At 36.9% G+C, this 8,753-nt stretch overlaps 1 long non-coding RNA gene across 1 annotated transcript; it reads right to left on the reverse strand.

Annotated features, from left to right (window-relative positions):
• Positions 1-474: 474 nt before the first annotated feature.
• On the reverse strand, positions 475-5,752 carry LOC136826509 (uncharacterized). The gene is made up of 3 exons (XR_010849638.1): positions 5,580-5,752; positions 4,928-5,118; positions 475-993 (listed from the first exon to the last, which is right to left on the reverse strand). It is a non-coding gene; the product is annotated as an uncharacterized lncRNA (long non-coding RNA).
• Positions 5,753-8,753: the final 3,001 nt, after the last annotated feature.

Raw genomic sequence — 8,753 nt, forward strand, 5'->3', positions numbered from 1 at the left:
AACAGTATATACTGCATTAGTTGATGTTGGTACAGTGCTGAATATTTTTTAAACTACTTCCCAGGCTAGGATTCTCTTAACTGAACCCCAAGTAAGAGATGCAATTCCTTTTTGTAGGTTAGTATGGACTTTGGTATGATTATTTCTCAAAGCTATAACAGAAAACCCAGAGCCAGGAAATAAAGTTTCAATGACATTAGTTTCAGTTAAACTTCAAAGTAGTACCAACATAATTTATATGTTTAACCCAAACTTTATGTCAACTTAATAGTTTATAGCACTGATAAGGACTAGTTACCTGCTTGGTGTAAATGCATTTTTAGTGATTAAACCATTCCAAGATTCAGCAGCCAAGACTTGAGGTAGGTTTGGCATTAAGACAATTCCTAAAGCCATCAAGTTCCCCCCTACCCCCACACTACAGTTCTTGTGGTATTCCACCACTTACAGGGGAGAAATTACATAATTTCTGAAAACAGTCTTACATTTAATGTCAGTTAACCACCAAGGATTTATAGTAATCTTACATTTAATGACAATTAACCACCAAGGATTTATAGTAATTTAGACAACGGCCAAGAATTTTAAAACAATGTTTAAAAGGGTAATGACATGACAGCCAAAATTAAGTCAAAGGTAGTAACCTTAAAAGGAAAACTAATCCTTCAAAAATATTCCTGCTATAGATATGAAACAAACCTGGAAGGTCCTAGATTAAATGAAAAAATTAAAATCATCAAGTACTTTAATTTTTGTAAATTATCCTACCCAACTCCAAAGAAACTACATTTTCTATTACAAATCACAACTTGACAAATCAAGTGTTTCTCCAAAGAAACCACAATTACAGCTTTCCTGGGAAGCTTGCTGGTTCATGTTTTATCACAACGCTACCAAGCTCAGCCGAAACTCCATTGCCCTTAGGAGTGGTGAAAAGGGAATCAATGCCGATATTTACCTCAAAGATCAGTAAGCTTGCCGAGGCACAGTGTTCTGTGGGGAGTAACTATGATTAGAAAAACAGCACTGGAAAGATTTTATATAGCATTGGTAATAATCTCAGATTCAAGTACTACTATTCAAAACTGCTTTATGCTTACTTGGTAACTAGTAATTTAACCTATTAAACCTTTTAGAGGGCAATAGAAAACTTTGGGCTATTTTAAAATTAGCCAATAACTATACCCACAATCATAAATCAGAATTTAAACTGAAGGCAGTCTGAAAGTAAATGTCCATGAACATCAGGAATTGCATTGCAAAAAAAATTTAGTTATGCAAAAATTTTAACCTGCTTTACAGCTCTGCAGAGAAATTTAATGTCATCTACCTTGAATAAGAATGCATTCAAGCTAAATGTTCTAAGCCTCCTAATCAAAACCCATTTCTCAAGAACCATTTCCTTAGAACAATGTAGAGAACAGTACTGTTCAAAGCTATTATTAGAAACTCACAAATTTTAAATGACTAATCATCCATAACAGTTTAATGTCAAGAACTTGAATCAAGAAGTATAAAACAAGCTAAATTTCTAAGCCCAAAACTCAAAACCCATTTCTCAAGAACCACTGCTTCTTGGAACAATCTAGAGAACAGTCAGTACTGTTATAATGTTAATTATAAACTCAAATACAAATGACTAATCATCCATAACAGTCCTTAAACAAGAACAGTATAAAACACCAAATTACTGAACTAACAAAACTGCAGTCCTTTCTACCATCCAAGATCCACTGCTAATCTTAAAATCTCTAGATGCACCACTTTTTTTTTTTTTTTTTTTTTTTAAAAACAAGAGCCTCCTATTTTCTCCACATTAGTTTTTTTGTCTAGTTCTTTCTAAATATGTCTTTAGAACTAACCACCTCCAGATTATCAGGCTCTACATTCAGATCTGACGATCCAGGTTTCTATCCCCAACTTGGTCTTTAAAATACAACAATCAAGAGTCCCTTAATCACAAGATACCATGCAATGAAATCAACAATACCATAAACCTTCAGTATCCCAATGACAACAGTACATCGAGCAACTTCGTTGCCACTAAAAATTTAACCCTGCCTTTTCAGACAAGTTGTAGCAGAAAGAAACTGTCTTGGCAATGCTAGCCACTTCAGCACACTCACCACGAAAGTGAGATGTACCCGTAACATTGTCCAGCTAGACTAAAAAATCTAGAAAACTTCAGCTACAAACTTCTTGCCTTATTATGACAGGAGTGATCAGCAGCAATTTAGCCCAGTGCCTTGCCTCACTTTATAAAGCATTTACCATCAAATTGGCACTACTTAAAGCTCCAGGTCAAATCAGGATGCTGAATTAACTTATGTAAATATTTTGGGTTCACTACGAATTTCCAGCTATACCATAAGTTGATAAATCACTGAAACCAACTTCTGTAGAAAACTGACAAGTCCTTTAGCTAACCAAGCCTCAATCAGGACACACCATAGCCTAAAAAAAAAAAAGCCCTCGACCAGCACACACCATAGCCCAAAAAAAAGAAGCCCTCGACCAGCACACACCATAGCCCAAAAAAAAAGAAGCCCTCGACCAGCACACACCATAGCCCAAAAAAAAAGCCCTCAACCAGCACACACCATTAGCCCAAAAAAAAAGCCCCTCAACCAACACACACCATAGCCCAAATAAAAAGAAGCCCTCAACCAGCACACACATTAGCCCAAAAAAAGCCCCTCAACCAGCACACACATTAGCCCCAAATAAAGCCCCTCAACCAGCACACACATTAGCCCCAAAAAAAAACCCTCAACCAGCACAGCATAAGCCCCCAAAAACACAAAGCCCCCAAAAAAAGCCCTCAACCAACACCATAGCCCTCAAAAGCCCTCAACCAGCCCTCACACACCATAGCCCCCAAAAAACCCCTCAACCAGCACACACCATAGCCCAAAAAAAGCCCCTCAACCAGCACACACCATAGCCCCAACAAAAAAAGCCCTCAACCAGCACACACCACCAGCCTAAAAAAAAGCCCCAACCAGCACACACCATAGCCAGCCAAAAAAAAAAAAAAGCCCTCAACCAGCACACACCATAGCCTAAAAAAAAAAAAAGCCCCCCAGCACACCATAGCCTAAAAAAAGCAACCAGCACACACCATAGCCTAAAAAAAGCCCTCAACCAGCACACACCATAGCCTAAAAAAAAAAGCCCCCCAACCAGCACACACCATAGCCTAAAAAAAAAAGCCCTCAACCAGGACACACCATAGCCTAAAAAAAAAGCCCTCAACCAGGACACCATAGCCTAAAAAAGCCTCAACCAGGACACACCATAGCCTAAAAAAACCCTCAACCAGGACACACCATAGCCAGCCTAAAGCCTCAACCAGGACACACCACACTAAAAACCTCAACCAGGACACACCATAGCCAGCCTAAAGCCTCAACCAGGACACACCATAGCCTAAAGCCTAAAGCCTCAACCAGGACACACCAGGATAGCCAGCCTAAAGCCTCAACCAGGACACACCATAGCCAGCCTAAAGCCGCCAGCCTAAAGGACACACCACAGCCAGCCTAAAGCCTCAACCAGGACACACCATAGCCAGCCAGCCTAAAGCCTCAACCAGGACACACCTAAAGCCTCAACCAGGACACGCCAGCCTAAAGCCTCAACCAGGACACACCATAGCCAGCCTAAAGCCTCAACCAGGACACACCATAGCCAGCCTAAAGCCTCAACCAGGACACACCATAGCCAGCCTAAAGCCTCAACCAGGACACACCATAGCCAGCCTAAAGCCTCAACCAGGACACACCATAGCCAGCCTAAAGCCTCAACCAGGACACACCATAGCCTAAAGCCTCAACCAGGACACGCCATAGCCTAAAGCCTCAACCAGGACACGCCATAGCCTAAAGCCTCAACCAGGACACGCCATAGCCTAAAGCCTCAACCAGGACACGCCATAGCCTAAAGCCTCAACCAGGAACCAGGACACCATAGCCTAAAGAGCTTTAGACAAACCTCAAATATTAAACCTGAAAATAAGTGTATACCGGTTCTATACATGGTAGACAAACGTCTACCATGTATAGTCCTTGGACCACCTTTGCTAGAGCAGCACCGCCACCCTAACAAAGGTGGTCCCATTTGATCGAGGTTTAAAAAAAAGTTAAAAACAAGAAATTTAAACAAACTAAAGCTGGTATCCTTAAACTCACTAGAACTGAGTACTAAAACTGGTATCTAAATTTTATGCTAAGAGCAAACATGATTAGCTTAAAATCTTTTAATTAAAAAAAAAAATAAATAATCTAGGTTCATTCTTATGCTAATAAACTGATTTGACAGTTTACACAATTGTCAAGTGGTTGAAGGAACTAGTCAAATGGCTGAAGGAACTATACCTAATCACTAATCCTGTTTGATGTCTATGCATGATTGAAATTAAGCACAGTTTTGAGAGTTTCATAAAATGCCCAAGCAATTGAAGGACTAGCCTACTTAATCACAAACCATATATGGTATCCATGTAGGATTAAAGTTCAGCACAGTTCACATTATCAGCATAAAGTAGATAACGGAGCTAGCCTACCTAATAACTAATGTTACCTGTCATAGTAGATAAAGGAACTAGCCTACCTAATAACTTACCTACATATACATATGATTAAAGTATAAGTTTTGACAGTTTCACAATATGAAAAGTAAAAGGCACTAGCCTTCCTAAACACTGAGGTCAAAGCTACTACTAATTACTAGAAAAGCACTAAGTGTTACATAAACTACCACCTCTGAATAAACTAACATCAATGTTAAGGTTAAAGCATTTACACAGGAATAAAATCAGCAAGTTATAAGGACCTAGTCCCTTCAGTTACTGCTAACAAACATTAAAAAAAAGCGCAGCCTAAGGCAAAAATAATGTACCTTAACCAAAGTACATGAGCTTACTTACCCAAGGACTTCCAAGACACCACTGGTGCCTAAAGTTCAAGTTAATGTGGCCAAAACGCAATCTAATCACTTCGTTGTCAAGGACTTCCAAGACACCACTGGTTTCCAAGACACCACTGGTGCTTAAAGGTTAAGTTAATGTGGCCAAAACGCAATCTAGTCACTTCGTAGTCAGACAGTTCCTTTACTTACCTGGAAAAAAAAGATTAAATAAAGCACTCAAAAATTTCACATTGCGTAATGTTTCGTTGGTTCAAAACTTCTATGACTGTTCCATCTAATAGCAAACCACTCCACTTCAACACCAACGTGTTAATTCAGAGTTGTTAGTTGCGACAACAAAACACTTAGCAAATGCAATCCGATTAAAAACTGGTTGCGCATGTTAACCACAATAAACCAAACGACAACAAAACACTTAGCAAATGCAATCCGATTAAAAACTGGTTGCGCATGTTAACCACGATAAACCAACGTTAAATGAATTGACCTTATTTAGCAAATAAATTTCACAGGAATTTAAAAAGCATTAACTCTAAAGTCTATAACGAAAATAACCTGGGCTTCCTACATGCCTTAAGGAAATAAATCTGAACATTACAAAGATAAACAAAACAAACGACCTACACCAACCTAACAACACTATTGCTTACCTTGATACGGCATACAACAACGAATCAGACGTCCAACAAAACGTCCAACGTAAACGCCACACGTCAGCACTACGTAAACCGGCTCACTAACGGTTTCCACTAGCTAAGACTGCTAAGTCCGAGTACAATGCATTTCTCTTGGCAAGGAGTCGGTAGTGAAGTGGAAACTTATCTTGAATTACTTCCAACCACGGACGCTAAAGCGAACGTTGACAATGAAAAGTTTTTACTTCTAGTAGGAGGCGTTCTCCGTTTTCTTTAACTGAACGTTATTTTTAGGTACTAATCACCAGCTGTGTAAAAGGCCGAAGAATGGATGTAACAATGGAAAGTGTGTTGACTTTCCCTGAATATGAAAGTGACTGAGAAAATTAGCTTCGGTCCATGAAAAACAATAAAAATACATGGACTGCTTAATCGTTTCTAAAATATATTTAAATTTACGTATATATTTATTTAATATGTGTTAAAAAAATCTTTCATTACCTTTTCATTAATGTGTTATCTGTTTAGTAAAAAGTCTGCTTCACAATTAATGTCATTTTGGTCTTGTTTTATTAAATGTTCGCTTCATTTGAAGAACAATGGTAACTTGACATAGTAAAGTTCAAACTATCTTGATAAATTAACTGGGCATTTTTATTTTAGTCAGGTAAATGATACCATTTTATTGGTTATCAGTCAGCTGACAATTATGCAATGCAGAATAAATGAAAAATCGTTTGAACGAAAGATGTGACACATTTTATAATAGACTGAATGTTGGATAAAATTCTGGACTTCCTTTTGTAGGTACACTGATGACTATTGCCAGATATTTCATCGTTATTGGCAGCCTTTTTGCATTGGGTATTATGTGTAATACTTCTGCTTCGTTTTAATACTCGAAAGCATAAATAGTTTTTTGGCTATCAGGTTATTCTTATATATATATATATATATATATATATATATATATATATATATATATATATATATATATATATATATATGTATGTACTATATATAGTGTATGTATGTTTGTGTGCATGCATGTGTGATAAGGACCGATAGACCCTTCACACCACCTATACTATATCTTTATATTGTATCAATTCTCCGCTCCCTGGGACGAGAAGCGGTGCTTTCAACGTGGTGTGGCCGTAGGCTGTGGGACAAGGTAGATTAAAGAGGTCTTTGTAGTGCAGGTAGCCGGATGGTGGGAGTTGTGGTGGGTCAGATGACGTCACTCAGACCATGCCGTGCCTGAGTAAGCTGTGGAACCCTAAGAAAATAAAAGAACTATTCTTTCTGCTTTGTTTTTTCATCTTTTTAGAGATTTATATTTTACCTTTAGGGAAAATAAAAGTAAGATAACAAATACATAACTTTATTCATTTTATTTGATGATGTAAATCTGAAAATTCATTCCAAAATAAATAATGATATATACAAATTATATGCTTCAATTATGTTCTATATCACGTTGCGAGCTTTTGGGACGAGACATCTAACAAAAATTTAATAACTTCGATTGCGGTGCTTTCAACGTAAATCAGTCAGTTTATCTGTGGCGCCTTTTGCAAGTTTTAAATATTTTTCCCCGTGATAACAGAGCTGCTCCAAAAATTCTCGCTTGGTTGCAACAGGACGGCAAAAAAATCGCTGCACTTCCGAATTCATATTCAACAGAGAACCATTGGCCTCCATCTTCCATAAATTCTTCTTTTCTTTTCACATTGTTCATTTTGCAAATCATTACCAACTGGCAAACAAAACGACAGGCTTAGCTCTTTTGGATAGAAGTTTCTTCATCTACATAGGATGCGCTTTGTTCAACGATGGAAAATGATGATGTCATCATATCACTATTGCATCCATTTTATAATCTGACTTAAATGCAACGGGTGATGCATGTTGATGACATGAACCCATCTGCCTTATGCAGCCAAAAAATTCAAGACCATCTTGAAAAAGTCAGAATATATGATGTTTAATTATCCATTCTAAATTATTTGTAAAAAGTTCACTTTTTTCTTTAATCACACCCGAATCACATCATGCAACGTTTTATTTTGTATGTCCAGATTCATCCCATAGGCATTTCTTGATGGTTTCCTATCACCTTCGAGAGTTAAATTGAAAATCTACAAGGCAAATAAACTGACTTGTGGTTTAATTATCTTCCAGCAAACCTTTGTTACCGAAGTACTGAAGACATTTATATGTTGTTTCGGACAGTGCACCGCTAGTTTAACATTCATGCGGTGCATGCCCATTACATTGATGTGCTTTTCAGAGAGCTTATGTGCTGTCCAAAATGAGCAAACCTATCTCCCAACAATACAAATCCATGATCAGGAAATTATTGATTTGGAAACAAATGAGAATTATCTATATCAGTGTAACAACAAACAACTAACAAAGTCACTAACCACTACACAAATTTATAAATCAATTTAAAAAATCTTTTTCATGTTAGTATATAATAAAAAGCAACGAACTTATGTTTGGGTGGAATGGTCAAGGCCGCAATAGGTCCGGCCTACGTCACGATCTGTACCTGATGCAGAACGGTCATATTTTTTCGGGGTTGAGAAGACCTCTTTAATCTATAGACCTTGAGGGAAAAAAAAAAATGTCCAAAAAACCCTTGGATAAATTTCTCTTCAATTTGTCAAGACCGACATCCTGGTCATGGAAAAATTCATTAACAAACTGCAAAAATTTATTATAATATTTGTAAAAAAATAAGTTAAACTTAATTAGATATTGCAGAATGGGCATTGATAAAAACAAGAGGGTAACAACAAAATGAAAAAGCACAAATTTATAAAATAAAATTAGATTGGACAAAACATTTACCTTGAATATACTGTAAAAAAAAAAAAAAAAATAGATAAAAAAAAAAAAAAAAAAAGGTATTCAAAAAAAAAAAAAAAAAAAAAAAAAGCGTGCAAATTAATTTTCTGACTTCTGTTGTCTGGGATCTGTACAAACAGAAGCCAAGCCCTCGACAGGAAACCAATTAAAAGATGTATATCCTTGAAATGTTTAATATTTGATTGCGCGTGTTAGTATTTGTAGACAATCCAATTTATATGTATATCAGAGAAAACGAATTATGGAACGAATACTTAGATATATTACCTTATTTTTATTGTATGAGGAAAAAACAATATCTAACCTATATTG

This window comes from Macrobrachium rosenbergii, chromosome 41 (assembly GCF_040412425.1).
Source record: "Macrobrachium rosenbergii isolate ZJJX-2024 chromosome 41, ASM4041242v1, whole genome shotgun sequence".
Taxonomy (NCBI): domain Eukaryota; kingdom Metazoa; phylum Arthropoda; class Malacostraca; order Decapoda; family Palaemonidae; genus Macrobrachium; species Macrobrachium rosenbergii.